This window comes from Sinocyclocheilus grahami, unplaced genomic scaffold, assembly GCF_001515645.1.
Source record: "Sinocyclocheilus grahami isolate Dianchi unplaced genomic scaffold, SAMN03320097.WGS_v1.1 scaffold1509.1, whole genome shotgun sequence".
NCBI classification, from domain to species: domain Eukaryota; kingdom Metazoa; phylum Chordata; class Actinopteri; order Cypriniformes; family Cyprinidae; genus Sinocyclocheilus; species Sinocyclocheilus grahami.
The window spans coordinates 180,578-187,911 of record NW_015506688.1 but is presented as its reverse complement, the minus strand read 5'-3'; positions in this window follow the sequence as shown (position 1 = coordinate 187,911).

Below are 7,334 nucleotides of genomic sequence, written 5' to 3'. Positions count from 1 at the left end.
ATGTGTGCCAGGTCTTCCAGAAACAGAAGAGAAAGAAAGCACCAGACGGTGATACACCAGCCTGTCTGAAAACCTGTGCTGACCAGCTGGCTCCCATCTTCACACAGATCTTCAACAAATCACTGGAGCTGTGTGAAGTCCCTTCCTGCTTCAAACGCTTCACCATCATCCCCATCCCAAAGAAAAGACAGACAGGCAGCAGCTGGTAAGGCTGGGAAAATTCTCATTCAGCACCCGCACCATCAGCACTGGCGCCCCCCCAGGGATGTGTTCTCTCCCCACTGCTCTTCTCCCTGTACACCAACGACTGCACCTCTAAAGACCCCTCTGTCAAGCTCCTGAAGTTCACAGATGACACCACACTTATTGGAATCATACAGGATGGTGATGAGTCTGCTTACAGAGAGGAGGTTTAAGGCTGTTTGGTGCTGTCTTAACAACCTGGAGCTGAACATGCTCAAAACAGTGGAGATGATTGTGGATTTCAGGAGGAACCCCCCTTCACTCCCCCACTCACCATCATGAACAGCGCTGTAACAACAGTAGAATCATGCAGTTTCCTTGGCACCGCTGTAGCTGCTCTTTGGCATCCATAAATGGGACACAGAGAGTTTCTGACAGGCGAAGAGCGCCATTAAGCGTCAGTTTGCGTAACACCGTGAAACTCGCTCCGTTTTACCAAAGGGTATTAAGTTGAAATTAAGCAGAATCAAGGCACTGTTCACAGGAAAACTCAATTTTATCTTCATTCACTGAGGAGGAACATGAATCTTCACTCTGCTGTCTGCTGAGCAGACTACTTTGCATTACCCCCCTACTGCATAAAGCACGTAAAATGCTCAGAACAAATTTAAAGTGACACAACCGTTTTGCGGTCATTTACAACCACCATCTCTCAGGACCTGAAGTGGGACACTCACATAGACTCCATTGTCAAGAAGGCCCAGCAGAGGCTGTTCTTCCTTTGCCAGCTGATGAAGTTCAACCTTCCACAGGAGCTGCTGAAACAGTTTTACTCTGCAGTCATTGAATCCATCCTCTGCACTTCTATAATGGTCTGGTTCTGCAACGTAGGGGTGAGCGATATTGACAACAAAAAAAATCTAGATATTTTCTGTGATTTTATCGATAATGATAATTAGACAATATTTTGCTATGTGTGTTATTGTGCTGGTATCTTAAGGACTGCTGTAGACAGCTGACTCCTAAAGTTTTTTATATTTTTCCTATTCTGTGTTGTGGTCAGTTCACACTGATTGAAATTAATCTTTTCCAGTAAGTTTAAATTGATTTTTACATTTTATGAGCATTTTACCTTTATAAAACGTGCATTATCTTTTGAATCAAATTTTTACATTGTATCAGTGAATTAGAATAATAAGACATTTGGACTGTTACCAAGCAAATTAAATCAGTATCAACAAAATTAATCTTTGCAATGCAGAGGAAACAGACGCTGCATCTGAAGTGGCATTTAGATGTATTTACACACTGTTTAATGCAGGACATGAATGCTTTAACCTGCCGTTACAAATGCATAAATAATGTTTATATATATTAACATAAAACGTAGAATATTTATTTTTGAAATTATTTAAATAATAAAAATACAATGTAAATGTCAAACTAAACCTGCCAGTAGGTGGCAGCAAGTCACTGTTAATGAGTGAGTCATTGCGATTGAACCAAATCATTTAAACGGTTGTTTCATTCAGGAACAAAACACGGTCATGTTGTTCAGAGATGCAAAACAGTGCTGTGGCTGTGTTTGGAATTATTTTTGTTGGCGAAATAGAGGTGTCTAATAATTTAGACAATATGGGGTCTAAAATGTAAGTCTCTTAATTAACTTCTTGTTTATTGAACTGTTGTAAAAAAAAAAATCAATATCACATTTGTAATCATGGTAATTTTTGGAGAAAAAATGACACTCTTAATGTGAAATTGAATGAAGTGGTATAAATATATACATTTTCAGCCCCATGTCTTGAATTTGTACATTTTACCATTTTAAATGTATTTCAATAGACTGAATCATGCAGTGAAAGAATGCACTAAATGCACACTCACACTAGTCTAGATTTCAAGTAATGCTCTCTGCAGGTGTTTTGAATGGTTTTTGCAAAATACTCATAGTTTTTCAAATCACACATAGTTAAAACAACAACTACGATATTATTGCAGATGATATATATCGCACACCCCTACTGCAACGCTGCTGCTGAGGCAGAGCAAGTACTGAGACTTGCTACTGCCAATACAACCACAACATGTTGCTGTGAGCATGTAAGAAATACTGCTGCTGCACATACTGTATAACATACATGAAATAACCCCCATATACCATACATGATCACCCCGTAGCAGATCTATACAGGTGGAGCTGGGGAAGCAGGGTGGAGTGTGTCTGAAGCATGCTGCAACTGCTACAGCAAGCACTAGTCATATATTTGAATGTTGAGCAGCGAGTTCATTGGCTACTGATACAGGAGAGAACCAATCAACTGTGCCGTGTAATAATGATGTCATTATGTCAGATTGAGTTAGACCTATCGGACTGCGCCATCTAATTTCATGCCAGAACTTTGTATTTATACATTTATTTATTTAACACACATACCTCTTTTTACATTTCCTTGCATTTGTTCATAACACACCTGTACACACAAATACCATATATCGTCTACTTTGTATATTGTGTATTTTTATTTTTATTATTATTTATATTTTTTGTATTATTTTGTATATTGTTATTTCCTATTTACTTATCCTATTTTTATTCTTTTTATTCTGTCTTGTCACTGTCATTCTTTTTGTGCTGTGGAAGCATCTGTCACCAAAACAAATTCCTCATATGTGTAAACATACCTGGCAATAAAGCTCTTTTTTATTCTGATTTTAGATGCTTTGTATAACCTCATTGTTTTCTCAAACCATTGTTAAACCATATTTAACCTATGACAGGTACTAGAGAGAAAAAGCTGCTATATTGTCAGGTGGATACGATTCATATTTGGACTAATTCAAATTCCTGGGCATTGAGAGGGATCTGTTGCATAGGAGAGGCGGTAACTGTGATAGAAAACTCTTACAAAGAGAAGTGTGGCGAGGGGGCGTGGTTTAGCGGGGTTTGCAGCGGGAGTGAGCGGTTGGAGACGAGCGGTAAGTAGGTCAAGTGCAGAATGACATTCACCTACTTCTGCTTACAGTGATTGGCGTGGGGAGACCGTAAAAGGCCACAGTGGATCAGAAGCAGGAGGGAGAGACCGACTGAGGACTCGTGGCCCAAGTGACCGAGAATACAGCCAACGTGCTCTGAGTTTATGTTGTTTGATGTGTGTGATCACACCTATGCTTATAATTTTGGGAGAGCTAAATAAAATTCCACGAGCCTCAGTCACTCCGACTTCTTCCTTTCCCCTAAACGAACTTTATCAAAAGAAGCTTTTTGCATTTTTGAGTTGAAATCATTCTGGATTAACAGATCTGGGGAAGGGTACAGAAACATTTCTGCAGCATTGAAAGTGCCAATGAGCACAGTGGCCTCCATCATCCGTAAATGGAAGAAGTTTGGAACCACCATTCTCTTCTAAGAGCGGGCCACCCGTCCAAACTGAGCAATCGAGGGAGAAGGGTCTTATGGCATTTTTCCACTGTGTGGTACGACTCGGCTCAGTACGGCACGGCTCGTCTCGGTTTGCGTTTCCACTGCAGTTTAGTACCTCTTTAGAGTGGATGGGATTATTCACGTCGTTATATTTGCGCCGCCTCTACTGCCGCGACTCCTGAAAAACTTTTTCATTCCACGTTGCCCCATCAAGCTCGCTGGATCCGCTCCTCTGCTATCAACGAGAGGAGCATCTGTACTTTCTCAGCAAACAACGAAACAGCCATTTTTTGGTTGTTAACAAAAGGTACGCTCATTCAAAACGTTCGATCCTTCGCTTGCTGTGCTGATTTAAATCTAGCGGTTCTGTTGTGTCTCATGTTGCAAATTCAGTGACGCAGGTACTCTCCGGCCAATCAGTGATCAGCAGAGTTTACACGTCAAGTTTTGGTAATGGTACGGTTCGCTTGGAACCTCAACCAAGGTGGTACTGAAAAAAGTACCAGGTACTGTACCGAGTGGAAAAACCACCAAAAGTGAACCGTACCGTGCTGCACCATGCAGTGGAAAAGCGCCATTAATCAGGGAGGTGACCAAGAACCCGATGGTCACTCTGACAGAGCTCCAGCATTTCTCTGTGGAGAGAGGAGAACCTTCCAGAAGAACAACCATCTCTGCAGCACTCCAATCAGGCCTGTATGGTAGAGTGGCCAGACAGAAGCCACTCTTCAGTAAAAGGCACATGACAACCTACATAGAGTTTGCCAAAAGGCACCTGAAGGACTCTCAGACTATGAGAAACAAAATTCTCTGGTCTGATGAAACAAAGATTGAACTCTTTGGCCTAAATGGCAAGTGTCATGTCTGGAGGAAACCAGGCACCGCTCATCACCTGGCCAATACCATCCCTACAGTTAAGCATGGTGGTGGCAGCATCATGCTGTGGGGATGTTTTTCAGTGGCAGGAACTGGGAGACTAGTCAGCATTGAGGGAAAGATGAATGCAGCAATGTACAGAGACATCCTTAATGAAAACCTGTTCCAGAGCTCTCTGGACCTCAGACTGGGGCGAAGGTTCATCTTTCAACAGGACAACGACCCTAAGCACACAGCCAAGATAACAAAGGAGTGGCTACGGGACAACTCTGTGAATGTCCTTTAGTGTCCCAGCCAGAGCCCAGACTTGAACCCGATTGAACATCTCTGGAGAGATCTGAAAATGGCTTTGCACCGACGCTCCCCATCCGACCTGATGGAGTTTGAGAAGTCCTGCAAAGAAGAATGGGAGAAACTGCCCAAAAATAGGTGTGTCAAGCGTGTAGCATCATACTCAAAAAGACTTGAGGCTGTAATTGGTACCAAAGGTGCTTCAACAAAATATTGAGCAAAGGCTGTGAATACCTATGTACGTGTGTGTTTTTTTTATATATATAAATTTGCAAAGATTTCAAACAAACTTCTTTCATGTCATTATGGGGTATTGTTTGTAGAATTTTGAGGAAAATAATGAATTTAATCAATTTTAGAATAAGGCTGTAACATGACAAAATGTGGAAAAAGTGAAGCGCTGTGAATACTTTCCGGATGCACTGTATGGAAAATAAAAGATATTTTGATAGACCTTTTTTTTGTTGGTCTGATTGTATTTTTCCAGTGTGCAGACTATTTCAGCTACCTGGTTGACTAATATTTGGACTTCACATGCATTCCGAAAGTAAACTCTACATCAAATTATTTCTCACATTAAACCTATAGACCCTTATTGTAGCCTATTAACACTGTCATTGTATTAGGGTGGTATTCAGGGTTGGGCAAAGATACATCAAAATCTATTTTAAAATAAAATACCAAATACTTTAATTTTAAGTGCATCAAAATAAACTACAAAATACAGCAGCCACACCATGTATCAAAATAAACTAATGTATTTTTGTATTTTAAAAATACAAAAAAATACTTTTACAAGGGAAAATGAAATTTTTTCGCAAACCTTCCATCGACTGGCTTATTTGATCTATCCCTTCACCATTACACTGACACAGTTGATTAAGTGAACAATGTTTGATAGCAACAGCTTTGCTCTGCCCGAGTCATGCAATAAATCTAACATATGCAACCAGTTAACAGATCAAATATTCACATATCCCTCTGATCTCCAAGATGAAGGTTAGTTTTAAAGTAACCAACTGTTTAATGTTTAACAGTTTGTGAATGACTAAAAAATGTATCCTAATTTAGTTACTTGGTGTTTGGTAATGAAAGGCCTACTTTGCATCAGCAACACTGACTCAATGACAAACAAGTTGTTCATAAGAAGACAACTGATGGCACCTGTATTCATAGCAACTTGTTTCTAACTAATTAATCATTTGATTGTTAATCATAAATATAATATATTATGTGTCAGGCAGTCATTCATGCAATGGTATGCAAAATCACGATCCTACTAAACAGCTACTTCAATTAGGGTACAATATTCAGCAATCAAAATTTATATTTATTTATTTATCAATCATTGGACACCTATTTGGAAGTTGAAAACAAACATTTTAGCATTTCAACAATTATCAAATGATCAATATGTTTTGATTTTAAATGTAGGCTGAAACGTAATCAGAAAGTAGCAACACAACTTGTCAAGAAGTATTAACCCAACTCCAACCACTGAATCTATTGAGAGCCATAGAAGTAGAGGACACACACATTAATAGTGTGGTAACAAGTCTGGGCAAACTACTGAGTAGCAGGCACCAAGCGGCAACCTTCGTTCTCTCTCTCTCGTGAAACCAACACGGAAGTGACTAAAACTGCAATTCATCGACTGACCGCTAGAGGCTGGCTGCAAAAGGGAGTCAATCCTATAGACCCCCCATGTTAAAATGCCTAACTTTACAGCAGAAAAAAATATGTTTACAGCCTGGTACAAAAAGTGGTTTTGGTCTATATAGCTAATTTTGCCCTTCATGACAATTGTGAGGGGGGTGCATTTTTTTATAACTCATCCGTTTAAATTATATTAAGCCTTAAAGTTCTGCATAATTAATGGTGTGGCCACTTGAGTGACAGGTGGATTGCCGCTGCTGTCACCACCGTCAAGCTAGGTGGGCGTGGTTTCAGCAACCAGCTCCCGCCTCTTTGCCCATTTTCTATTGTCCTGCCAAGATGACGACGCGCTGCCAAGATGGCGACGGCTGGCTCCGCCTACTTTAGGCTTCAAAAACGCTCTTCGGAAACCTACAGGTGATGTCACGGACACTACGTCCATGTTTTTATACAGTCTATGGTAGGCACCAATCAGAGGGAGCATTTTTATGATGTCATCATGTAGACTTCTTCCAAAGTATTTTACAGTATTTTAAAACTACAAAAATACTAAACACTTAAGTATTTTGATATAACATATGAAGCCATTTTCACCAACCCTATCAAATACAAATGACAAAATCCTATTTTGTATTTGAAATACGCATTTGAAATATATGTATCATAAATAGGCTACTGCCCATCCCTGGTGGTATTGAAGGGTTAAATAACTTAAAGAGACTAATTCATGATGAGGAAACTCTGTTCTTCAAAAAACTGCATATTAAAATCTCTGTAATCCCTACCTCATATATTGCTTTCATCAGCAGCTGCTTCTGCTTCCTTTGCCATCACATAGGCTCATTGTTGTTTACAGTATTTTATATTTCTGTCAGGACCACTATCGTCAAAGATGATTGACAAT